This window comes from Bos grunniens, chromosome 23 (genome assembly GCF_055505025.1).
Source record: "Bos grunniens cultivar Pamir isolate PY7600 chromosome 23, Bosgru_T2T1.0, whole genome shotgun sequence".
Lineage (NCBI taxonomy): Eukaryota > Metazoa > Chordata > Mammalia > Artiodactyla > Bovidae > Bos > Bos grunniens.
Window position 1 is genome coordinate 5350273 of NC_141187.1, and position 27862 is coordinate 5378134.

Genomic DNA, 27862 nt, shown 5'->3' on the forward strand with positions numbered 1-27862 from the left:
GGGTTGCCATCCCCTTCTCCAGAGGATCTTCCCGACCCAGGGATTGAACCTGTGTCTGCAGTTTCTCTTGCATTGCAGGCAGATTCTTTATTGCTGAGCCACCAGGGAAGCCCATAAAAGCCTTAGGAACAACCTAAGTCTGCATTCCTATTTCCTTTTAGTGGGAGGGTTAAAAATGGAATGATGAGGACTGCAGAAAGAAAAGAGTAAGCAAGCTGTGTTTGGGAGATTTGCAAGCTTTACTGCAAAGAGTGCCGGGTGAGAAGGATCCCTAGGGAGGAGATCCAGGAAGGGAGGTAGTGTGACCCTGAGGAGGGGGTGAAGGGCTTGGAGGAGCACTTGGATCTTCTTAGAAATAGAACAAGGAGCTGCAGGAGGGTGCTGGCTGAGGACATTTGTAGCTAAACATGATGTCACCTGAGCTCTTTCGCCTCCATCATCGTGGCGGCAGCTGCGGTGGCCGCGCGGTTTAGTCGCGCATGTGCAGTGTGTGGTCTACGCCTGGGAGCGGCACACCCTTGAGGTGACTGGCAGGAGATGGTTAGTCCCTGGGCTGAAGATCAGGTAGCGTGGCATCGCTCCAGAAGCTCAAACCGTCCTCCTGGTTGGCCCTAGAGGCTGAGACAGCCTGGGGTGGAGTGGAGCCTCTGACACCCTGGAAGCAGCAGACTGCGTGCTTGGAGGTCAAGGTCATGGTTCCCTGACCTGGGCTGAGAGAGAAGACGTCAGCTCACAGGGTGGCTAAACAGGAGAAAAGAAGACCTGACTGGCCAAAGAGGTGAGTGTGATACAGTGGGCACTGTGTCAACGTGGTACCCGCCTTTGGCAAGAAGATGGGCCCCAATGCCAACTCTTAAGCCCCTTATAATCCCAGCTTTCTCTAAGGAAGCCACTCAGCCTCGTCAAAAAACTAAAATAAATATTACATCACATGGGTACCGGAGAAGACTTTACACTAACTTAATAGAGTCACTTTTTTGGCATATTGTTTTCTTCTTGATGTCCTAACCAAAAATGAATGAATATAAACATTTGTGAAGAATTCTCATACTGACATTTGCTAAGGATAAAACTACTAGGAAACGACAGTTTTTAAAACTGTGAATTTCTTATGCTGTCTTCAGAGAAAACTCAGGATTCCATCCCTTGACGTGAGATTTTAAGATCCTGTCCAGACCTAAAATATACAAAGTTAGGATAATGTTGAAAAGAGGCAAGAACCTGACATCTTTACTAAATGATGCTCTTTAAGAAGAGGTTGTTTAAGATTATGACTAAAAGCTGGAGGAAAACCCTTGCGATTTCAATGAATTAGGACACATTGAAAATTTATTTTACTAAAGTATAGTTGATTTACAGTGTTGAGTTAATCTCTGCTATACAGCAAAGTGATTCACACACACACACACACACACATGCATTCGTTTTCATATTCTTTTCCACTATGGTTTATCACGGCTTAGTGAATGTAGTTCCCTCTGCTGTATAGAACCTTGGTATTTCCCCATCCTGTATGTGATCGTTTGCATCTGCTCACCCCAGCCGTTCAATACTTCCCTCCCCCTTGGCAACCACAAGTCTGTTCTCTGTGTCTGTGAGTCTGTTTATGTTTCATGGATAAGTAGAACATATTTTTAATTGAATTCTTATTCTGTGCTAGGCTTTATGTTAAGTGCTGGGCAGATAGAAAGGAGGAGAAGGAAGAAGTTAGATGTGAAGATGCAAATGCTTGGCATGTAAAGGGCCCATTGTAAATATCCATTGGACGCGTCCCTGCAGTGGATTGATTCAGTTTGTGGGGGAGGAGGGAGGAAGGGGAGGTGCTCTGGAGAGAGACAGACGCAAAAATAAATGGAGATGGACAGAGAGCAGATCAGTCGTTCTTAACATTTGCCTGCACGTTGGAATCACCTGGGAATGTAAAAAAAATATTAATGATTGGATACCACCCTGAGTGAATCTGAGTTAGTCAGTCTGAAGACAAAGAAAAGAGGAGGGAAACCTTGCCTGAGGTCCCAGGAACTTGGAAAAGTGAGCCACAGTTGGAGGAGGATAGGTGATTTGGAGTAGGTGAAGTGCAGGGTGAGCTGATCTCAGCCAGAAAATAGAACTTCTGGATGGAAGATGGGCAGGTGTTTGGAGTTCAGCTTGTAAATGGCTTGGGCTGCCATTGTAATGGGTTTCCTTCTGCAGCCACTGGCAAGCCAAGGAAGAATTGTAAGGAAGGGATGTCAGGAGATTTACACTTTGGAAGGAAAGTGCCAGAGTGGGTGGGGCTCACTGCGGGGAGGGACGACTCATTGCCAGACCCCTTTGCCCTGGGCCAGGTGAATAAAAGCTTTGGATCTGGGGATAGAGACAGAGAGCCACATTCCGTAAACACCTGTAGGACAGACTCACACTGTCCTGCTAACCAACTGGCTGCAAGTGATGAGGAAAAAAGAGGATCCCAAGGTAACAGATTTTTCAGACTATGCTTTCAAGTATAAAGATTCCTTTTAAACATCAACTAAGAAACTTCAGGGCTTCCCAGGTTGCTCAGTGGTAAAAGAATCTACCTGCAAATGCAGGAGATACTGGCAACAGGAGTTCTATCCCTGGGTTGGGAAAAATCCCCTGGAGCAGGAAATGGCAAAGTGAAAGTCACTCAGTCGAGTCTGACTTTTTGCAACCATTCTCCCTGCCAGAATACTGGAGTGGGTAGCTGTTCTTTTCTCCAGGGGATCTTCCCAACCCAGGGGTCGAACCCAGGTCTCCCACTTTGCAGGTGGATTCTTTACCAGCCAAGCCACCAGGGAAGGCCAAGAATACTGGAGTGGGTAGCCTATCCCTTCTCCAGGGGATCTTCCTGACCCAGGAATCAAACCCGGGTCTCCCGCATTGCAGGCGGATTCTTTACCAGCTGAGCTACTGGGGAAGCCCCAGGAAATGGCAACCCTTTCCAGTACCCTCTCCAGTATTCTTGCCTGGAAAATTCCATGGACAGTGGAGCCTGGTGGGCTTCTCTATGGGGAGTATGCTCATGACTGAGCACACAGACAGCACAGCAGCAAGAAACTTCAGGAGGCCACATCCTAATAATTACAGCTTTATTATCTGTTGACTGAGAAAATAAAAATAATTGGCAAGCTTGCTCTAGCTTGGAATGTGTGTGTGTGTGTGTGTGCTCGCACATATGTATTCTGCCCTGCCTTCCTGAGACTGGATCTCTTTTATTGGCATTTTTGAGTTATGGCACTCTCTTCAGCAAGGTTTTTTGAAAACATGGTTCCTCCTACAGAGGACTACTCACATTGGTGTGTGTTATATGTTTGTCTCTTGGAGAGCTCTTATTGGTTACGTGTGGTCCTCTCACCTATTATCGGAGAAGGCAATGGCACCCCACTCCAGTACTTTTGCCTGGAAAATCCATGGATGGAGGAGCCTGGTAGGCTGCAGTCCATGGGGTCGCTAAGAGTCAGACACGACTGAGCGACTTCACTTTCACTTTTCTCTTTCATGCATTGGAGAAGGAAATGGCAACCCATTCCAGTATTCTTGCCTGGAGAATCCCAGGGACGGCGGGGCCTGGTGGGCTGCCGTCTCTGGGGTCGCACAGAGTCGGACACGACTGAAGCGACTTAGCAGCAGCAGCAGCAGCACCTATTACCAAGCATTATTCCTATTTTTCTATCACTAAGCACCAATGACAGAAATGATTTACTTGCGGTCTTTGTCTTTCTTTTAAAAAATAGTACATGTTTATATGTTGGCCAAAAAATTCCTTTTGGTTTTTCTGTAACATCTTATGGAAAAACCCAAACGAACTTTTTGGCCAACCCAATACTTATAAAAGGTAGAAGAGTTGAAGAAGAATTACTCGTAACAGACCTCTTTCATACTGTTAGCATATTGGTTTTAAGTATGCCTTTGGTTCACGCCTAGACTTCTTTGTCAAGTTTCGAGATGGCTTCCAAAAGCATTTTTATTCTTCCTCTCACATGATTAAATATTTTGTTAAGAAAGAAATTAATTATTTGTTAATGATGTATTACTTCAGTAAATGGGTTAATACTCATTTTTGACTAATGCTCCTTTGTTAGACTTTATTTTTTCACTTTTTATAAATAATGCTACACTGAGAACTTTGCATGTAAATCTTGCAAATTCTGATTCTCTTAATATAGCTATTTAAAAGGAGGATTATTGGCTTAACGTATATTTCTCTTTGAAGATCTTTTACACAGATTGCTAAATTACTTATCAAAGATTTTGAGCACATTCACTGATTGTTAGAATATATATTTTTTTATCTCCATAATGTTCTATAATGGTAATCAAAGTTTCTTTTGGCCTATACTGAAAATGTTTTAAATGAAAAGGACTGGGGAACACATGTATACCTGTGGTGGATTCATTTTGATATATGGCAAAACCAATACAATATTGTAAAGTTAAAAAATAAAATAAAATTTAAAAAATATAAAATAAAATAAAATTTAAAAAAAGGACTAATCCAAAAAAAGTAGGTCTATGCTGAGAAAGCCATGGGAAAAAACAGCCATGGGAAAAAAGGAATCGGCTATTATGTAGCCTAGTAAGTGGATACAGCATATGCTTACTTTGTATAGTAGTAAAGGGAGTCATTGACAAATATTTTCTAAGAACTGGAGTTTATTAGCTCCGTTGCCCAGCAGCAAGTTTGTGCCATGGTTTTGGGTGGCAAGGAATCTTACTGACTAAGGGATAATCATTTTTGTTGGAGGAACATAACCTCTCAGCTGGGTAATTTGTATCCAGGTAATAAATATCCTTTTCTGAAAGATCATTCAAATAAACCGACACATTTCCTGGAAAGCCTTGAAAATTGTGTGAGACTAACAAGTGTCTGGATCTGGTTTATTTAATCCAACACACAAACAGTGCATCTGGCGTGCATTTTCACACAGGGCCCGCTTCTCTGACCACAGAGGAGCTTTCCCATCGTGAGCTTGTGCTGGACACACTCGCCATGCATCTGGCATCCAGAACTCTCCTCTCTGGCTACACGTGTTTTGTAATAACAGAACAATAGAAAAATGGCTCTAGTCTTCATGCCTTTGTTTGCAATCTTCTTTTTATCCCTGGGAATATTTGCTTTAAAGTGATTTTCTGTTATTATGGAAAAATAATGCTGGAGAAAATGAAATCTAAATAAAATTTGCCACCATTTCCCAAATGAAATTAGTATCTTGTTCACCCTTTCCATCTTAAAATTTCCCAATATTTTTCTTCTTTCCTTTAGGGTTCCAACAAAGTCCTCACTGATACCTATAATACCAAAATTTTGATGGCATCCAAGATTGCTGAGGTGCTTCTCCAGTCTGGGACCAGACTCTTGTGTATGGCCTCAATCAGTAGTTCCTTATTTGACATGACTGGAACTGTAATTTGAAGGCACCAGAGCTTTCAGAATTCCTCCAAAATATTTAGAATGGAAACTTACCACTTGGAAAATAGCAATCCTAAAAACCCACTCTGGACACGTCATTTCCCAAAACAACAGCAAAGTTGAAGAAGCTTTTCTAAGAGTTTTTAGAATTCAGTATTTCTCCTTTTTGAATTCCCAGACTATTTTTACTCCATCTTTCTGTAACTTCTTCTTGGGGTGTGGGAATTATTTCACTATAGGTTTATCTTCCAAGACCAGGCACCATCTGGCTCATACTGCCGCCTAGCCTTCTGTAACTGAAGGCAAGTCCGCGTGCCCGATGCAGCGAGGCCCCAGAAACCGAAACGTCGGCGTCTGAAGCAGAGGCAGGCTTATTACGGGGGCATGCAAGCAGACTGGCGGCTTGTGCCCCTCAAAACCTGAACTCCCCAGAGTTTCAGCTTTTAAAGGTCAGGTGAAGGAGGGGCAGAGCTAGTTGTTGCAACGTTCTCGGGGCTGGAATCCTTTGTTCTGGCAGCTGTCCGTGTAGGTCAGGTCAGGATGTTCCTATAAACCTCCAACAAGAGGAATGTTATTGTCTGTCCTGCAACTTTTTAACCTTTATATGAATGGACCCTGAAAGGTCAGAGCCCTGAGAATGGGCTATCCTGTATATTTCAGGCTATAGGCAACATTTTTTTTACAAAAAGTTCACAGCCAGCAAGAGTGAGCACATGCGACAGAGCATAAAGATTAAAGCCAAAGGAACAGATATAACATGGAGTCAGATTTGTTCTTCAATATTATATTTCCACAGAGTCTATACTCAACTAGTGCAAGGACTGGGGACATCCTTAATATCATGGATCGATCATTCATTATTTTTTTCAACCTGTAACCAGGAGGCAGTCACTCAATTTACAGGTCCTGGGGGTGCTACCCCAGGTTGGCAGCAGGAGGTTACCTGGGATAAAGGACATGGATAACTTAGTACAGTTATGGCAAAACATTCACTGCCTATGATGAGGAAAAAACCCAGCAGAACTGGACATTTTGTTTTTATGAAACTCTGAAAGCACTCTTGATGTCTAGATCTCACATGCTTGTTTGGGTTCGTGAGCCCATTGGTGGTGATTGGGGATGAAGTTTTTTCCTTGCTTTTTCCTATTCAGTTCAGTTCAGTCGCTCAGTCGTGTCCAACTCTTTGCGACCTCAGGGAGGCATGCCAGGCCTCCCTGTCCATCACCAACTTCCGGAGTTCACTCAAACTCATGTCCATCGACTCGGTGATGCCATCCAGCCATCTCATCCTCTGTCATCCCTTTCTCCTCCTGCCCCCAATCCCTCCCAGAATCAGAGTCTTTTCCAATGAGTCAATTCTTTGCATGAGGTGGCCAAAGTATTGGAGTTTCAGCTTCAACATCAGTCCTTCCAATGAACACCCAGGACTGATCTCCTTTAGGATGGACTGGTTAGATCTCCTTGCAGTCCAAGGGACTTTCAAGAGTCTTCTCCAACACGACAGTTCAAAAGCATCAATTCTTCGGCACTCAGCTTTTTTCACAGTCCAACTCTCACATCCATACATGATCATTGGAAAAACCATAGCCTTGACTAGAAGGACCTTTGTTGGCAAAGTAATGTCTCTGCTTTTTAATATGCTGTCTAGGATGGTCATAACTTTCCTTCCAAGGAGTAAGTGTCTTTTAATTTCATGGTTGCAGTCACCATCTGCAGTGATTTTGGAGCCCCCCAAAATAGTCTGACACTGTTTCCACTGTTTCCCCATCTATTTCCCATGAAGTGATGGGACCAGATGCCATGATCTTAGTTTTCTGAATGTTGAGCTTTAAGCCAACTTTTTCACTCTCCTCTTTCACTTTCATCAAGAGGCTTTTTCCTATTACCGTACTACTAAAAAAAATCTTAGTAGTTTTTAACATGTGTGCATTAAATGTGAAGTGGCTTTGTAAACATGCAATTTTATAGCTGTTATTTGATGTTGTTGTTATCCATGAAAAGGTAACTATCTTCAAAGATATATGAAGTCTCAAATTTTCTTTCTTTCTGTTGGGTTCACCATGCAAGGCTGTGGTCTTGTGTCTGAAGTCTTCCCAGCCGGGACACCTGGGCTGTGAAAGCTGCAGGGAACACAAGAGGGCAGGGATTCTGAGTTACAAGCATCGTAGGAGAGAGCATATGGTGAGGTGGAGGGAAATTTGCCTTGTAGAGACTGGGTAAATTATTTCACTCCTCTGAAACTCAGTTTCCTCACCAGTAGAATGATGATAACAAAATCTCTCTCATATGCAAGATTATGCATTCTAGGTCCTGGCCTGGTCACACAGCGTGCAAGGCACATTGGTTTCCCATCCACTTTCCTTCAGTGTCCCTGACCTTTGACTGGGCTTCATTCAGCATATTACAGTCACCTCCTCAAATGCTGAGTCCCTCGAGGCTGGAGATTATCTCTGATCTGCTTTTCATCTCCAGTGACCACTTTAGTTCCTGGCAGAAACCCGGAGGCTCTGTAAGTGGCAGTTACATTGAGATGTGTTCAATTGTGCAAAAGAATCCACAGTAATATCAGGCATTTGGAGAAGCATTGGGAAACTTGGAAAGAACAGAGCAATAAAAACCTGGTCCCGTGCCACTGAGTCAAACTTATCTGAATAGTTTGGGGCTTAGTCAATATCTGCTGAATGAGTGATATTAAAAAGAACGTTTTTACATGAACCTCACAGGAAAGGTAAGTGGGATGGAGATTAGGGACCTAGCTGAGTGCCTGGAGTGTGTTGGACTCTGAATAAACAGTCAAGTCCATGAAAAAGTGATTAAGTAAATAGAAGACTGTAGCTAACTCATGGATGGTAGTTAAGTAAAACAGATTCTTTGGAAGGTAGGGAGTGTAGGACAAGTTTGGTAATCATTTTTATGTCACCTGCATTGTGTGTGTGTGTGTGTGTGTGTGTGTGTGTGTAACAGGGAGAGAGGGGCTGGGGTGGGGAAGGAAGGGAAGAGGAAGGAAGGAGTGTTGTGTCCAAATGAACCACTGAGGGCACAAAGGGATTTATCAGGCTGGGTTTCCTTTCATCACTATGAAATGTGAATTTAAGTTGTTGAACGAGGTGGTGATCTCAGAGACAAAGGGAGAATTCTCATCTGACTCAGATAACCAGATACAAAGCTATCCCAGTGGATGGAGACCTGGCTCCTTGTTGGTCTCACTAGCGTCTCTGGACAGCCTGCCAGCATTGTTCACCAGCAGAAACTAGAGATAGGAGAGAGAATCTTGTTTGATTTTTAAAACAATTAAATGGGTGCAGCTTTTATTTTGCACCTGAGGTTTGTGAGTCATCTATAAGTATTTCCAGTGTTTTTCCTGCTCAAGCCCCAAGTTATAAAATCTGGCACCAGGCACAGAATAGTTCTCTTGAGGGCTGCAGCAGAGAGGAGTGGCTCCTGCCTCCCTGCCAAGAGAAAGACACTCCTGGCTCTGCGGCAGCTCCAGGCAATTCCAACCACAGCCGGGGCCCAGGCAGAGGTGCCAGCGCCCAGCAGAGCTGCCAACAAGCCCTGGGATCTCCTTCACCCTCCTCCTACTGCCACGAATCCCTGGCTCAGGGCTGAGAACTTCATTCTGCTGCATGTTCTATCTATCTAAAGACTGGGAGATCAGAGAATTTTATTGCCATCTCCAGGGAGGAGGTGGTTAGAGAACTGAAGGTATTCAGGTGTCAGAAGGGGGCTGCGGAGGTTTAGCCCAGGCTCAGGTGGTTCCCAGGCATCATGCTGATGTGTGCAGAGTCCCTGCCATTCCCCAGCCTTAGTTTCTTCATCTGGATTCTTATAAAATGCAAAGTGCTTTTCATTGTTCTGTGAAATGTACAAAGTGGTATGCATGTGCAGTGTGTATATTTCACACTGTGTAGATCTAGAGGAAGGAGGCAGGGGGACAGGGAGGGAAGGCTTCTCAGGCATGATCAGGAAGTTGGCCCATTGTGGGGGACAGTGGGATGCAGAGTCTACAGGCTCCTCTGTAGCAGCATGTCCTGAAAGGAGGGGACAAGGAGGGATGACCCTACCAGAAAGGCCTTCTTTCTCTTCCTCTCCAACCTCCCCCTCCTTCCTGTCATACCTCTTGCTCCCTTCTGGCTTCTCATAGGCCCATGTCAGCAGAAGGCTCTCTGAGATCATGAAGTGTAACCCCCCGGCAGTTATTTCAGGGTTTTTCAAACATCACTCCATTGATTCTAGCCTGCTCACATCAGTGGAGAGGCAGACTTAATGCCCGGGGGAGGATGTGGTGGTCAGAACGCTAATGGGGAAGGGAAGATGAAAGCTTCTCAGGCTTGTTTAATTTTGTGTTTGCCAAATGGAAAATGCACAAAGGAAAACTGCAATGTAAGCCACATCAAATATCCAAAATTGTTGTGAAATAGAATCCAGACTCAGAGGACAGAATTTGCCACTTTGAACAACATTGTTCTTTCACGCTCCAACATATAAACGATGCTCCAGCGGTCTTTCATTGCAACCAGAATTATTTAAATGCATGAGAATTCACTTAAAATCATTGGAGTAGGATCTCTGTTGCCTTTGTATAATTAGTACAAATATCATTCCCTCATCAGGTGTGTAAATATAAGACTCTGCTTTGTTCATCACCTTCACAACTTACCTGAATTCACAAACCATCATTGGCATTGGTGTAGTTCATGTGCTTATCTTGAACTTATTTAGTATTTTCTAGCTTTAACAAGGAAAGTTAATGTCTGAAATGACTTACCCAAAAAGTAATAAAAAATATCATGTGGATTTCTAAGATCAAGGAGTTTCAAGACATTTAAGAAATCTGCTACACAGTTGTGAAGTATCCACATGATTTAGCATATTTTTATAAATTACTGTGTGGATCTTAATAGAAACCATTAGTGCATCTGGTAACATACAGTAGTGATAATAAAACCCTCTTGATTAAATGAAATTCCTGTTAAAGTTATGCCAATTGTGGTAACAAACACGTCTCCAGAGGTATAATGGGCCAGGCATCACAGAGGTTAATTTCCCACTCATGTAAAGTCTGAAAGAGGGAAACTTGATTGGCAAGATTGAGGGCCCAAGTTGTGACTAGAGACCCAGGTTTCTTCCATTTGGGGAGTTCCCGCCTTTTCAGCAGTGGTTCCCAAGGTTGCTAGGCTCATCTCCATCAAGTCAGTGCAAAAGGAAAGAGGAAAGCTCATGAACAAGAGGTTTCTCTGGACCAGGAACGATCCATTGGCTAGAACTCAGGCTGTGTCCTTAGGATGAAGAGAAGGCAGGTTTGATGCTGAGCCAGGCAGTCTTTGCCACACTAGCCCATGGTTAGTGCTCAGTGAGTGTTGGCTAGTACTATTTTTATTATTTTGAATGCCATTATGTAGCTTTCATAACACCTTTATATTTTAGGATATGTGGAGGATAAAACATTTTTTTGCATATATAAATGTGTGCTAAACTGAGAACTAAGATTGGTAATCCAGAGCTCTATTTGCAGGAGGAGTTGAAGAGGATACTCATAACTTGTTCCTTAGACTGAAGTCAAGCTTAACTAACTGTATTTTTGAAGTAAATATGTACATTCAGGCCTTGGTTGTATGTTACAGAAAGTGTATAGAGAAGGCTGTCAATAGAAACTAGGAAAGTGAACTTCACAAAGGAAAACAATGGTGAAGTTTTATTTCCTTTACTTGGATATAGTTTGATGGAGATAATCTTCACCAAATACATTCTTTAAGGAATAAAAATAATTCTTAAATTGAGTTGAATAAAGCACTATCCTTTATTATGCATTTTCATGTTGCTGCTGCTGCTAAGTCGCTTCAGTCGTGTCCAACTCTGTGCGACCCCATAGACGGAAGCCCACCAGTCTCTGCTGTCCCTGGGGTTCTCCAGGCAAGAGCACTGGAGTGGGTTGCCATTTCCTTCTCCAATGCATGAAAGAGAAAAGTGAAAGTGAAGTCACTCAGTCGTGTCTGACTCTTAGTGACCCCATGAACTGCAGCCTACCAGGCTCCTCCGTCCATGGGATTTTCCAGGCAGGAATACTGGAGTGGGGTGCCATTGCCTTCTCTGATGCATTTTCTTAGACACTACAAATAAAAATATTGCATGTGGGTAGAAATTCCTCTTGTGTATCTCTATCTATCTATCTTGTATGTGTGTATGTATGATCTACATATGTTTGTATGTATCTATAATCTGTGCATGTGTTTGTTTATGTATCATCTATGTATGCATGTATGTGTGTATGTATATGTATATAGATGGACGTGTGTGTATATATATACACACACACATATGTATATGTATCCATCACCTATGGGCTTCCCTGGTGGCTCAGTGGTAAAGAATCCACCTGCCAATGCAGGAGACATGGGTTCAATTCCCAGGTCAGGCAGATCCCCTGGAGAAGGAAATGGTAACCTACTCCAACATTTTTGCCTGGGAAATCCCATAGACAGAGGAGCCTGGTGGGCTACACTCAGCAACTAAACATCATCTGTGTATATGTGTACTATGTACGTATCTTATGTATATGTAATTATATATGTGTCTATCTGTCTAAATGAAAACTACCTGTAAAGGTTCAGGTACTGAAGTCATTTTTCTTTCAAAAGAGTGACATAACTGGAGGTTTTGCACTGCAGCCGGCGCAGGGGTCAGCAAACGTTTTACGTAAAATGCCAGGTAGTAACTGTTTTAAGCATAGAAGGCCATCCAGTCTCTGGCAGATATAAATACCCAACTATGCTATTTTGGTGTGAAAGCATCTGCGGATGACATATAAATAAATCCTCGGGACCACGTTCAAAGCTTTACTTACAAACAGACAGCAGCCGGGATTTGGTCCCTGGGCTGTAGTCTACTGACTTCCTGCTCCAGCTTCAGTACTTTCTAAAAAGCTTACGTTTTTAAATTTAGATGTTTATGACACTTATGTAGTTGATTTCTCTCCACAGAGTTTGGAATTTTAGTTTCACTTTGATTCTTGGTGGGAAGCATCACCATGACCTAAGATAACATTGACTAATTCACTGTATCTTTTGTCATCAGCATTGGTGAAGCTATAAATCATCATTGTCCTGGATGCTTTGTTAAACCACAGGCTTGGAAAGGCTATTGGTTATCCAGCAGCCAACTGCCTGGTTAAAAGCACTGTGAGAAAGTCTCAAGTGACTGTTAGAGAAGACCCCCTTTTTATTAAATTTAGTCTTTAATGAAACAATTTTTTACTTCCATTTTTACTCAGTATTATAGCTGATTTACATTGTTATGTTAGTTTCAGGTGTACAGCCAAGTGATTTAGTTATTTATATACATATAGCAATTCTTTCGCAGATGTTTTTTTCCATTTAGATTATTATAGACTATTGACTGGAGTTTCCTGTGCTATACAGTAGGTCCTTGTTGATTAGCCATTTTATATATAGTAATGTGTGTATGTTAATGCCAACCTCCTAATTCATCTCTCCCACCTTTAATGAAACTTTAGCTATATGCATTTGCTTAATTTTTCTTCTCATTGGCAGATGAAATTTAATTTTCTTACTTCAAAAGTTTTGCACTGTAAGACTCCAGGTAACATCAATCATTTTATTTCATGTTTTCAAACTATAAGAGGGGATTGCTTCTTAAAGTGTTGTCATCAGCAAGTTGAGTGAAAAAATACAAAACAAGCCAGTGTGCCAGGCTGAAGCCCAGATAGAAACCTTATTAAATGATACAGGTGGAAGTAGGCTACTGTTCACTGAAATAGGATGGTGTTATCTGTCACATATAGGAATTTAGGAGCTTTCCTGGTGGCTCAGCTGGTAAAGAATCCACCTGCAATGTGGGAGACCTGGGTTTGATCCCTGGGTTGGGAAGATCCCCTGGAGAAGGGAAAGGCTACCCACTCAAGTATTCTGGTCCGGAGAATTCCCTGACCGTATAGTCCATGGGGTCAAAAAGAGCTGGACACAACTGAGCGACTTTCACATTGGTGGCTCAGCAGTAAAGAATTCGCCTGCCAATGCAAGAGATGCAGGTTCAATCCCTTGGTCAAGAAGATCCCCTGCAGAAGGAAATGGCAACCCACTTCAGTATTCAAATCCCATGGACAGAGGAGCCTGGCAAGTTACAGTTCATGGAGTTGCAAAAGAGTTGGACATGGCTTAGCGACTAAACAACATCAAAGGGATTTGGAACTATGATACCTCCTGCATTCACGTATGTCACACATGTCTTTGAACTATACCTTACGCTCACCTTGCAGGGGGATGGGGGAACTTCTTGTCTGTGCTTGGATCAGGCCCTTCTGTGGGTGGGGGTGGGGAATGGATAGTTTCTTTGCTGTGGCCCTCGAGATGCTGGATCCCACTTCTTGAACAAACACTGACTGGCCTCTGGTGACTCATGTGTGAAAGGCAAGCGTGTTCTGGATCCTTATGAAGAGCCTGCATGATTTCATGATGTTTTCCAACTCCCCTCTTGGTATCTGCCCAGGGCAGGCCAGCCCAGAGCTTCTGTTGCTGAGGTCCCACCAGGTGTCATGGGACATTCACTTGACTCATGATAAATGACACATTCCTTCTTTTTCCAAGCAGCCTGAAGATAATTTCATTGCCAGTCCTGTCTTATCCCCATCTTACCCCAGCTGTCTTCTCCTCTTACTCAAATAAACACGTCATGTCAGCATCTCCAAACTCTGAGTGAGTCTTTCCTAGTGTCTCCCTCCCTTGATGAGAAGTACCTTCCCTTCCCTGTGTGTTGAGAAGGGAAAAGATTCATTAGGAACCACTGATGATTCCTGGGCAGCAAAAAAGTCCCACTCAGCATCCTGTTTCAATGTCTTGGAAGAGGTTCATGGTGGTGGTGAAGGATAGAGGATGACAAGTTAGAAATGTTGGGGACATGATTGTGGAGTAGGGTACTAGAGTAGATTAGGTGTATGGAGTAAAGAAGACAGGGATGAGAGGAGAACCCCAGAGTAGGTTGAGGCTGGGGGTTCATTATCATATATTCAAGTTAGGTATGTTGAGCTCTGCATGCTCTTGCAAGCACTGAGATGGAAACATTACATTAGCATCTGGTTACTGGTGCTTCAGAGGCCAGGTCTTGAAGCAGATATATATTTATGAATCTGGTGAACAAAATCTTTTAGGGAGACAGTCTAGGGTGAAGAGAGAGCCTAGAATTGACCTTGGAGGAGCTCTGACAGTGGTGGGTGGAAAGGAATAGTATCCCCGGGAGATGGGGGAGAAGCAGTCAGAGGGGTAGAAGGAAAACCAGGAGACTGTTTCCAACGTGGTCAAGAGGCTAAAGTCCGAGGCAAACTGGGATCAGGAGTGAGTAGTGGATGGTGACTTGTGGCCATTCTATCATTCTATTTCTGTATCTCCTACAGATGCTGGAAGACATTAACTAAGTGGAAATGCAAAAGCAAATAAAAGCAGTATGAACTTGTGGATTTTTCTGGAATGTTCATGCTTCTAAATAAAAATTTATTTCAGCAGTTTGCTTCCCATCTGTGTTATAATCAGTTCCAGAGAGACTTCATTTATCATAAAGACAATCTTTATGTATTACAATGGAAACATCATAACTAGAAGGATGGTCCCATAAAGGAATATAATTTCATCCTTTATAGATTAGAAAAAAATCATTGTGTGTCTGTGATTCTCTTTATGAAGCCAACACAATCATTTGATTTCTTATAGTTTCTCATGTTGCGTGCTGGGTTAATGATCAAATATCAGGAAAATGTTTAAATGACCGCTTGAATTGTATAAAGCTTATTATAAAGAGAATGGCAAGCAGCTGTTTTCCATTTCTCCCGATAGAAAACAAGAATACAGCTCTATCCTAAGCTTTAGAAACTTGGGTAACAAAAAAAAAAAAAAAAAAATGGACTTTTGCCTAGAACAGAATGAACAATGGAGAGTTCCTGGAGTACATAATACCACATGGCTTAATTAGACCATGATTTGGGGACTTCCTGGGGAATGTTCTCAGTTTCCATGGCTGTGGGCATTGCTGCAAGTGGAACTTTCTTTTGAAACGCATGCAATTCTTAACTTCTCTCTGCCTTAAGCATCTGTCCATCCTGAAGATGGCAAAGCCTCTAGAATTTGATACCAATGTAATTTTGAAGATTTATTTCCCATTTTTCCCCTCGGCACTCTATTTCAGGAAATGTGCTATCTCCAAATAGGGCCTTTGTGCCATTTTCAGACTTTTCTCTAAATCTTTGGACTATCTGACACAGATGTCCCTTGTCCCATGGAACCTTCCAGAACACCCCAATAAAATGTGATCTCTCCTTCTTACTGAATTCTTTAAGCTTTCTTGAAATGCCATTTATTTACAGCTCATTCATTCATTCAATAAATGTTGACTGAGTGTCAATGGTGATGGGCTCTGTATTTGTGATAGGTGCTGGCACTGAAGTAGCCCTTGTTTCTTCTGGAATTTGCATTCCTGCAGCAAGCTAGCGGTTGAAGACTCCATGCTTGGGGGCCAGTTTTCCTAGTTCACATCCTGTTACTCTCTAGCTGTGTCATCTTGTTCAGTTTTATATTTCTGGGCATCACTGTCTTCCTCCAAAAACTGCAAGTAAATTACAATTACCTGAACCAACCAGATCCATGTCTACACCTAGCTTTCCAGCTGGAACTGTCCTGGTGACATCTGGTCTTCTTCCCTTAGGCTCAGAGCCAGGAGGTGGCCTTGCTAATAGACTTGGGTCCTGCAGAGTGGCTGCCTGGTCTGTTTGGAGCTGGGATGGACTTTTCACAGACACAGCGATTTGTCTTCCTCTGTCTCCCTGAGTAGCTCTTGATTTCCTGAGAGCACCCAGCTTGTCACTAAGCTCGGTACCCCAGTCCCTCATATGTTTCCCTTCTTCCCTGCCCCCTCACCCTCTTTTAACCCTCCTGCTTCCCGGGCATTGCCCATCTAATGCAGTGTGTACGCTAGTGTGCTTTCACTCGCGTACACACAGGCTAGTGTGTATGCTATGAGTGCAGGCTGTTTTCTAGGGAAGCTTAAACTAGTAGCATGCTACTTCAGTGGCTTACTGTGAGGACTATAAGAAGTGCCCAGAACAGGACCTGGCACAGAGTAGATGATAAATGCTAGCTAGTATTCTTGTGGGAAAAGTAAATGAGAGAAGAGGGTCTAGGTTGAAGTAAGGTGGGTTCTTCAAGGATCTTCAGAAGAAACCCTATTTAAACCAAGACCTAAATGTTGAGTGGATGGGACACATAAACCAGACAGAAAGCAGTGTTGTATTTGTGAACCTGAGGATAAGAGCCTAGATTTGAGGAACTGGATATGTTAATAATTAAATTTCACGTCTGTTTTATTCAGCCTTGATTCTTTGCATATTTGCATTTTGTAGGACAGTAAAGTTGATCTTTCCTAGTCTTCTTGCAGCTCTGTATAGTGATATGTGAAAGCTGACCTGTGTCACTTCTGGGCTGAGGCAGGGTCAAGTCCATATTCCTCATTTGCTACAGGGATCAGAGACCATGTGTTCCAGAGGGATGGCACGTGAACAAGAATCCTTTATTGAATTAAGCCCTCCAACATTTGGGGCCTAGTTTGTTATTGCAGTGTCTCCCAGCTTATCCTGACTAGCACAGCAGTGAATCTTCCTGGTGGCAATGTTAGCTTCTGGGCTTTGATCACACCTGGGGTGAGAGTGAGTGACAGCTGGACCAAGGCAGGGTGAGTGTGCCAGAGGCAAGCCAGAGAGGTGTGGCTTCAGAGACCTTTGGCTGATCTTTGGATTTGTGGTGGAATTATAGTTTACTCTTATTTTCTACAAAGTAAGGCAAGGATGTTTAAAAAACCAGAAGACTTCATGTAGACATTGAAAACTTGCTTTCATTATTTAAAGCAAGGTTGCACTCCGAAAAGGGGCTTCTTTGAGAAGAAAATTATCTTCTACTTCCACTTTCTTTTTTTTTAAATTTTATTTTATTTTTAAACTTTACATAATTGTATTAGTTTTGCCAAATATCAAAATGAATCCATCACAGGTATACATGTGCTCCCCATCCTGAACCCTCCTCCCTCCTCCCTCCCCATACCATCCCTCTGGGTCTACTTCCACTTTCTTAAAAGTCTTCACTGGAGATTCCACGTTGTCTGTGATAAACTTCCTTTGAGTCATTTCTACCTAATACTTTCTTTTGATTTAAGTCCTTGGTTACAAAAGAACAACTCTACCAGGTATAGAGTCATTTCCTGAGAGAGGATAAAAAATAATTTGGCTTAAGCCTAGATTCCTGAGTAATAGTCTCCTGTTCAGCTCTCTCTCTTATTAATATTATTGGGTCTAACTCTTTTTCACTGTTGCTGAATTTGAAACACACCACGTGTGTGGTGGCATGGCAGTTGGTCACACCTACACTCTGGGTTAGAATCCAAATGTTCATGTGAGGACGTATGTCATGCTTCTGTTCCTTGATAAAGAGATTTTTCCTGAAAATGCCCGGATCGAATCCAGGATATCAAACTGTGGCTTGGAAACCAACAAATGACGAACAAATGATGAACTGGCCATTGGTTTCTTTAAAGTCTAGTTATAACGGGCACATATTTGCCATCTGACATAATTGGTTTTGTGAAAACAATCCTAAGTAACAACAATATTCTCATCTGTGTCCTTTGGAGAAACTTGCTTTTGGGGAAAGTACATGTTTTTCTAAGAAGTTATTAATTGACTTAAGGGTCCATGTGTAACTGTCCCTGGTGATTGGATAGTTGAGAGATACAGCCAAAAAAGAAACAATGGGATGCATTCAGAGAAGACTGTATATTGGAAGTGCTCAATTCTTAGAAAAATAAATGCAGAACATCTAATCTCACCACAGTTGGATACATATGTTTTTGCAGATGGAATGTAATTTTCTAAAAATGTCAGCTGTGTATGTCTCATAAATACTGAAAACATATGCTAATTTTTGGCAGCAGCCTGGGGAAGCCTTGGCTTCCCTTAAATGGGGCCTTAAATTTAAATTTAAGTGCACAATTGGTGAGTGAATCCTCAGCAATGATGGGAATGTACAAGAGAGATGGCTCATGTGATGCAGAGTCAGAGATTGATGGAAGGAAAAGCAGCAGGTGGAGAAGGAAGCAGCTGAAGACACTTCGGGGCCTGGTAGAAAGGCAGATGGCAGCAGGGCTCCGGTCGTTGGGGATGCAGTGGACCCCAGGACAGGATGGGTCTGACTCAGAGTCTGGGACCATCAAAGTCCTATGAAGAATGGCTTGAGGGATGCTAGACCCTATTATCCTGTCCCTCCTTTCCAAATCAGCTCTTCTGTTGGCCAGGGATTTAACTTGGCTTTAAACTCCACATTCAAAAAACTAAGATCATGGCATCTGGTCCCATCACTTCAAAGCAAATAGATGGGGAAACAATGGAAACAGTGACAGACTTTATTTTTGGGGGCTCCAAAATCACTGCAGATGGTCACTGCAGCCATGGAATTAAAAGACACCTGCTCCTTGGAAGAAAAGCTATGACCAACGTAGACAGCATATTGAAAAGCAGACATTACTTTGCCAACAAAGGTCCATATAGTCAAAGCTAAGGTTTATCCAGTAGTCATGTATGAATTTGAGAGCTGGACTATAAAGAAAGTTGAGTGCCGAAGAATTGATGCTTTTGAACTGTGGTGTTGGAGAAGACACTTGAGAGTCCCTTGGACTGCAAGGAGATCCAGCCAGTCCATCCTAAAGGAAATCACTCCTGAATATTCATCGGAAGGACTGATGTTGAAGCTGAAACTCCAATACTTTGGCCATTCATCTTGATGTGAAGAAGTGACCCACTAGAAAAGACCCTGATGCTGGGAAAGATTGAAGGCGGGAGAAGGGGATGACAGAGGAGGAGATGGTTGGATGGTATTACTGACTTGGTGGACATGAGTTTGAGTAAGCTCCAGGAGTTGGTGATGGACTGGGATGGTGTGCTGCAGTCCATGGGGTCACAAAGAGTCAGACACGACTGAGCGACTGAACTGATTGGCCAGGGCAGTGTATCCCCAAGAGTGTTCCTTGGGAGTGCTGCTTCTGCTGGATGCCTTGGATGTTTATATGTGCCCATCAAAACAAAGGGCAAGGGGCCAGTTGGGGTAAAGAGGTTTGAAAATAAGTTGGAGATACAATGAATTGAACAAAGTTATATAAAAATCTTTACTTTTGGACTTTGCAAAGCCACATATGCCAGGTGGTGCTAGTGGCGAAGAATCCCCCTGCCCATGCAGGAGACACAAGAGAAAGGGGTTTGATTCCGGGTGGGGAAAACCCCTTGGAGAAGGAAATGGTAATCCACTCCAGTATTCTTTTTTTTGAAAATGTTTTTATTTATTTTAATTGGAGGCTAATTACATTGCAATATTGTAGTGGTTGTTGCCATACATTGACATGAATATTCTTGCCTGTGAAATCCCATGGACAGAGAGGCCTGGCGGGCCCCTCACAGTCCATGGGGTTGCAAAGAGTTGCGCATGACAACACACACACACACACACACACACATGCGTGGGTTGGCCAGAAAGTTTGTTAGGGTTTTTCCAAACTTTCTTACATATATATACATACATATATATGTATATATATGTATACATTATAAGAATTGTGAGTCTTTAAAATGGAATATGGTATTCAGTATCTCTCAAAATGATCTAAACACAGATTTTTTTTTTCTTTTGCTATATCTCATAGGACAAGTGTTTGTGAAATATGCTTTGGGAATGCTGGCTTGGATGCCTGAAGTTTGCCTGTCAGCTAATTATTCAATTGAGTTAAGATAGCAAGATTCCAAACCTCCTTTTAAAATAAATATAAAGCTATTTCCAGAGGTCCTGCAGGGTGAATTGCTATCTGGTACACACACCACAGCACTGACAGAGCAAGCAAGGGGTTGCTTGTTAACTGACTATGAGTAGGGAGTGGGAGAACTGGAGGTGAGTGGGGGTGGGGGGCCGTGCTCGTGGTCTTTGAACAGTGAGTCTGAGGCTGCAGGAGGGCAATCAAGGTTCTGGGCTGGATGCAGGCAAGGTGAGAAGTTGGAGGTGAAGTTACTGTATTGGCATGAAGAAAGGATATTTTAATTCTCTGGGAGCAGGGATTGCATGCATGTGCAAAGTAGCTGGGGAGAGGCGAAGGGTGCTCACGGGTGGAGGGAAATGAAACAGTGAGGGAGACAGGCTGACTTTGGGGCTACGATCTAAGTATTTAAAAGACATGTGCCTCTAAAACTAATGAATTGTCAGCTTCTGTTGAAAAAAAGTGGTGTTGTTTAAAAGTTATTCCTAAAACACAGTGTGAGTTTTGTCAAGAATTTCAGCATGTCCAGAGTTTCTGAGTAATGTCTAAAAGAATGAGAAAAAAATGCATCTTCTTAGCCAAAAAATTTCCCCTTAAAATATCATTTTTAATCATAAAATAACGTGTATTTATTGAAGAAATTTCCAAAAATATAAAAAATAAGATGAAAAGAAAGATCATCCTTATAATCCATAATCTTCCAATCTAGAAAAATCCGTTATTATAAAATACTATAAATCTTTACCATATTATCTTCCAGTTTCCTCTCCCCTCTTTAGGCTCCTCAGTTTTCAAATTGTGTAGTTTTGACTGAGACTGAATATCGAACATAACATTTTCATGATGATACCGTAGCTTAACTGAGTGTGTGGTCAGTCCTATCTAACTCTTTGCGACCCCGTGGACTGTAGCCCACCAGGCTCCTCTGTCCATGGGATTTTGCTGGCAAGAACACCGGAGTGGCTTGCCATTTCCTTTTCCAGGGGATCTTACCAACACAGGGATTGAACCCCGCAGCTCCTGCATTGCAGGTGGCTTCTTTACCTATGAGCCACCACAGTCGGCAAATATGGCTACCTGCTTTTGTAAAAGCCTTGAGCGAAGAATGATTTTTACATTTTTAAACTGTTGAAAAGAATCAAAGAATAATATATCCTGATATTTGAAAATTCTATGAATTCTCATTTCAGTGTCTACTAGCAATGTTTATGGGGACCCAACCATGTCCGCGTCTTTACTGGGCTGCTTTCCTGCCACGAAGACAGAGAAGTAGTTGGGACAGACCCAGCACGGTCTGCAGAATTTAATACATATACTCTTTGCAGAATTCCCCCAAAATCTTGGCTGACTTCTGCTTTAATCAGTCTATAATTTGGGGGCTTCTGTTTGTTTCTTTGTTATTATTTTGCCTATTATAATTAATGTTTTAACTGATATCTTTTGATGGAAATCTTTGCCTAATTTTCTGGTTATACTACTGGGTATTTTCCTAAAAATCTGATTACTCTGTCGATATGAGGTATGAATATCTTAGGGCTCCTGATGTATGCATACCAATTTCTTTCCAGAAAGTTCAAACAAGTTTTACTCCCACTGGAAGCATACAAGAGCTGCACAGATTTTGCTTTTGGAAAGATAATCTTTGTACTATCCTGTCTTAAACTATCATCAGTTTGATAACTAAGCAGTATTAGTTAAGTCCAGCCTTGCTAGTTATGAGGATTTTCTGGGGAGTAAGTTTCACATCCTTAATCATTTCCCTCTCTCCTTTCAATGCAGCCCTGACTGCTAATACTTTGTTTACTGAAACCTCAAACAACCTACTTGCTCCTCAGTCACTGCAAGCAGGAATGTCTATTGGAGAAGGAGAAATAAAAGACTCATCAGGGTCTGCATCTGATTCTGTGTAAATCTGAGGTGAGGGTTCCTTTGCCTATTTACCTATATTTTGCATGACTGATTTTATGCTCAGCCTTACAGATTCCACCTGAATCTGCCCACACCCTCGTCTTCTACTGATGAACATTCTCATGTCATGAAGAGGGAAGCATTGTTAGTATCACTTCCATAGGGGCTAAAAAGGATAGAACTGTGCCCATGCCCAGGATCCAGTGACTCTCACTGTAATGGTATTTCGTTGGACAATGGATCTTTAAGCTTCAAAATGTTAAGTCTAGATTTTAACTGTCCTTAATGTGAAACTGATTTATGCTCTAGAGAATCCAGTTTTTTTTTAATGTATTTTTAATGAAATATAGTTGATTTACAATGATTCAGGACTACAGTGGAGTGATTCATACATATACTTTATATATGTTATACAAATAGAATAATATATATTTATTCTTTTTCAGATTATTTTCCCTTATAGGTTATTACAAGATATTGAATATAGTTCCCTGTGCTATACAACAGGACCTTGTTGTTTATCTATTTTATATACAGTAGTGTATATCTTTTAATCCCAAATTCCGAATTTATTCCCCCCACCTTTCCCCTTTGGTAACCATAAGTTTAGGTCCCAGGTTCCAGCCTGTCTTAGAGGGACTGGGACTGAAAAGTATTATGAAACCATTGAATTAATTAACTTTAATCATTTTATTTTATTACTTTTTGCAGCACATCAATGTATGTCACATTACCTCATACTAATATGTACTACATAATATAATACATTTACTACAAATTGTTTAAAAAATTTTTATTTTATATTGGAGTATAGTTGATTTACAGTGCTATGTTAGTTTCAGGTGTACACCAAAGTGACTCAGTTATGCATATACATGTATCTGTTCTTTTTCAAAAATCCTTTTCCCATTTGGGTTACTACAGAATATTGACCTACTGTGCTGTACAGTAGGTCCTTGTTGGTTATCTGTGGTAAATATAGCAGTGTGTACATGTCAGTCCCAATCTCCCAGTTTATCCATCCTCACCACATTTCCCCTTTGGTAACCATAAGTTTATTTTCTAAGTCTGTGAGTCTGTTTCTGTTTTGTAAATAAGTTCAGTTGTATCATTTTTTTTTTAGATTCTGCATGTAAGCAATATCATTAATCATTTTAGCCTGGCCTTAGGCTGGTTGCCATCTGCTGCTGCTGCTGCTGCTAAGTCGCTTCAGTCGTGTCCGACTCTGTGCGACCCCAGAGACGGCAGCCCACCAAGCTCCCCTGTCCCTGGGATTCTCCAGGCAAGAACACTGGAGTGGGTTGCCATTTCCTTCTCCAATTCATGAAAGTGAAAAGTGAAAGTGAAGTCGCTCAGTCGTGTCTGACTCCTAGCGACCCCATGAACTGCAGCCTACCAGGCTCCTCCGTCCATGGGATTTTCCAGGCAAGAGTACTGGAGTGGGGTGCCATTGCCTTCTCTGGTTGCCATCTAGAGAACCTCATTCCTTTATTCAGCAACTATTTAATGCAGTAGTCTCTACTGAAAATACTCTTGAGCCCTTAACTTTTCCTTTTCAAAAAATCAGAAAAAAATCCTAGGGAGACCATAGAATTATCACCTCCCATGTGTCGCAGAGACATTACTTTGCCAACAAAGGTCCATCTAGTCAAGGCTATGGTTTTTCCAGTAGTCATGTATGGATGTGAGAGTTGGACTGTGAAGAAAGCTGAGCGCCGAAGAATTGATGCTTTTGAACTGTGGTGTTAGAGAAGACTCTTGAGAGTCCCTTGGACTGCAAGGAGATCCAACCAGTCCATCCTAAATTAGGAGATCAGTTCTGGGTGTTCCTTGGAAGGAATGATGCTAAAGCTGAAACTCCAATACTTTGGCCACCTCATGCAAAGAGTTGACTCATTGGAAAAGACTCTGATGCTGGGAGGGATTGGGGGCAGGAGGAGAAGGGGACGACAGAGGATGAGATGGCTGGATGGCATCACTGCCTCGATGGACGTGAGTTTGAGTGAACTGCAGGAGTTGGTGATGGACAGGGAGGCCTGGCGTGCTGAGATTCATGGTGTCGCAAAGAGTCGGACACGACTGAGCGACTGAGCTGAACTGAACTGATGCGTCGTCAGATAGGTCGCCTCGGTGACTGGACGGGGCCTTGGGTAAGGGTTTCCCTCAGCTGAGCGCAGCGGGCTCCCAGGCTCCTCACAGTGCAGGTCTGCAGGCAGCCTGTAGGGGTGGCCTGTGCGGACCTCCCCTCTCAGGGACCCGTTGCGGTGAGTGTGGGCCTGGGCCTTCTGTGCCTCTTGCTGTGAGCAGGTGCATTGTGGCTTTCTCAAATTCAGGCTCCAGCAGGTGCTCAAACCTGAGCTTTCAGAAGGGCTGAGGGGGAAGCCACGTCTCTCCTGTACACAGGTTCTAGCAGACTACTGGCTGTCCCGGCAGAGCTCCTCTGAGTCACTTGGCGTCTCTGAAGCCCTGTACAGCCTGCCAAGTCTCCACCCTGCCCTCGCCACCCCAGGAGGCTTCCCAAGTACGCTTTTAGCCAGGGAGAGACCTTGGCAGAGTGTGAGGGAGAGATTTCTCCCTCTGTTCCTTACAACAGGATGTCATGCAGGCAGGTGGCCTAATTTATGACCGCAAGTTCTAATAAAGAAGGCACATACATCTTCAAGAGAAAAATCAGCTTCCCAGGGCTCTGGGGCAAAATCCACAAAAGTACACACACACAGTCTCCCTTTGAAGGACAATGATGAATCTAGAAGGTTAGGAAAAAAGGATTTTATACTAAACTCTGAAATGAAAGTGATGAATCTGGAAGACAGTTCGTTAAATTAGCTATGATTTACAGAACATGGGAAGTAAGAAAAAAAATGCAGTTTCTAAGGTATGATTGTACTGCTAGTGTGACAGTCCCCACAGAGGACACAGAAGTTCAAGCTCTTTAGATCTGGAAAGACAGAGACATCATTTCATCCATTATCTTAATTTTTCATATGACATATGATGAAATATCTCTTAAATGTGGTCTAAGTGACCTTTTAGAAAATAGCATTTGGAATTAAACTGAATTAAAATTTAAGAGGCTGAGTGCTGAGTCATTTACCTGGAGAAAAAATGCAAGTTGGATAATAAATGTCAGATGATGACAGAAAATAAGTCAAGGGATTATGAGCATGAATTGTGAAGCAGAATAGTATAGGACTGATTTTCATTTTTTGGAAAGTAAGCAGCATACTGCGGGGTGTCTTCTGCAAGTCATCACTAACAATTTTCTGGATGAATTATGATTCGGGGACATATGCAGCACTTGAAGAAATCTCAGAGGGGTACTAAGAAAATGACTACAGAAATGAAAATACAGCATTTAAGAAAACTTAAGGAACTGGGACTTTTAGAGTTTTCAAAAAATATATTAAATAACTTCAATATCTTTATATATTTCCCATTCTCTCTCTTTTCTCTCTCTATCCCTCTTTCTCTCTCACACACACCCATTGGAGCTTGAAACAATTTTTTTCTCACATATTGATATTTTAACTCCAAAGTTAATGGAAATTGAGCTCTTCATTACCCATCCTAGCCTGTTACTAACCATTCATATTAAGAATTCAGGGATAAATGTTCATTCATAGATGAATGGATAAAAATGTGATACATACATACAATGGAATACTACTCAGCCATAAAAAAGGATTAAATAGAGCTATTTGCAACTACATAGGTGGACCTAGAGATTATCATACTGAGTAAGTCAGAAAGAGAGACAAAAATCATATGATATCACTTATATGGGGAATCTAAAAAAAGATACAAATGAACTTATTTACAAAACAGAAACAAACTCATAGACCTAGAAAACAAACTTACGGTTACCAAAGGGGAAAGAGGGAGGGGTAAAGTAGGAGTTTAGGACTAAGAGAACAGATATATACTACTGTATTTAGTATATATATAACCAACAAAGAACCAGTGTACAGCACAGAGAACTCTGCTAAAAATTCTATAACAACCTAAATGGAAACAAATTTGAAAAAAATAGGTACATGTATACAGATAACTGAAGCATCTTGCTGTACAACTGAAACTAACATAACATCGTTAATCAAATATACTCCAATAGGAAATAAAAATTAAAAATAAATAGATTCATTGAATTAAAAAAAAAAAAAAGAATTTGGGACCCTGTAAAATCCTAGTTGATAGGACTCTATTTCCAATTTTTAACCGAAACTCAAAGGAAAACCAGTAAATATGTTTTCACTTCAGATACATTTCAATCATAGATAGATGAACCAACAAAGCATTGATCTTCATCCTACTTTTGAAGATGCCTGTGTATAAATGACTCTGACACAGAGGCCAGTCATGTCTCCACTTCCCTCTCCACTTGGATAGCCAAAATGAAGCATCTTTTGAAGAATTTCTGTGGGAAGAGGCCTCACAAGAAATCACGGGTTAGAAATAGTCTAGTTTCTTATTTCTGTGTTATGGTTTAAATCTGAGGAGAGTTGAATTTGCCTTTCAGCCCTAAGATAAAAATATAAGAAATGTGACCCAAACCGTGGGGAACGTAAATTCCTTCAGTGTTCTCTTGTCCAGGAAAACTTGGGACTCTGAAATTAAGGAAGAAAGAAGCTATAAAATGGAGGAATTATCTCCAAACTCTTCTGGAGTATACTTGGATGCACTTTTGAATATACTTGTAATTTTTGTTTTTGCATCTTTATTTGCCAATGTGGGGGTCTTACAGTTGGATCTAAGAACAAGCCTTCAGAAATAAGACTTGCAGATAGCCTGGTGAAATTAGAATATATGTCAAATTTCCTTGGGCTTTTGCACTTTTAACTGAAGTTATAAAAATACCTGGTATAGGTGCTAAGCTGTGATATTCAGCACGAACAGTTAGCAGTGAAAGTTAGACGTTTAAGCAGGACTTAAGGCACAAGACAGCTCTATGTTGACATTCTGTTTTCCTAAGTGTCTTTCACCTTCAGAGTTGCTTTGAGGGTTCAACTCAGGGCTCTTCTGGTTGACAGCGACAGAAACCCAAGCCAAAGGAGCTTAATGAAAGCAAAAAGGGTCTATTAGCTCACAGAAGGGAAAAACCTGAAAGTAAGCCTACTTGCAGGACCCTTGGTCTTATTGCATTAGGTCCAGTCCTTCATGTAGTGAATATTGGTTTATTCTTCCCATAGGAATGAGCTGGTGAGAAGCATAGACATGGCCCTTACGCTCCACGACATTGACATCAGCCGGTGTAGATGGATGAAAGATGCTTTAGTTGTTGACACTTAAAATGCAATAATATAGCAAATATATAATGATTTATTTTTTTGGACCTCAAGCAGAAGTGAGTCCTGAAGAGTCAAGGCAGAAGGCAGAAGGCATTCCTAAGATGGCAGTATTTCAATTACAGGTAGTCTTTTTGTAACATAACTCCTAAATCTACAGCCTGGGTTGGTATGAAGCTGAGGTGAGACAAAGGTGAGACTCTGTTTCCTGTTTTATAATTTTGGGGTCTATGACTTAGATCTCTGTCATTGAGGAGGAAGAGGCCACATTGTGGATTTGGATACAATAATGTTCTCAAACAAAAATCAGGAAATTTTACTTGACAAACATAGACTTTTCTAATTTTTAAATTTAAATGCTTATATCCCTGTCTTAATAAAGAAAACATTTAATAAATGTTAAATAAATATATTAAAT

General features: G+C 41.8%; 1 long non-coding RNA gene across 2 annotated transcripts; it reads left to right on the forward strand.

Annotated features, from left to right (window-relative positions):
* The first annotated feature begins 499 nt into the window (after nucleotides 1-499).
* On the forward strand, nucleotides 500-27569 carry LOC147346525 (uncharacterized). 2 transcript variants are annotated; one of them, XR_015152679.1, is made up of 3 exons: nucleotides 500-778; nucleotides 22034-22171; nucleotides 27349-27569. It is a non-coding gene; the product is annotated as an uncharacterized LOC147346525 (long non-coding RNA). The 2 variants fall into 2 exon arrangements; XR_015152680.1 differs by lacking the exons at nucleotides 500-778; nucleotides 27349-27569 and adding exons at nucleotides 2330-2454; nucleotides 21445-21546 and having other exon boundaries at nucleotides 22034-22162.
* Nucleotides 27570-27862: the final 293 nt, after the last annotated feature.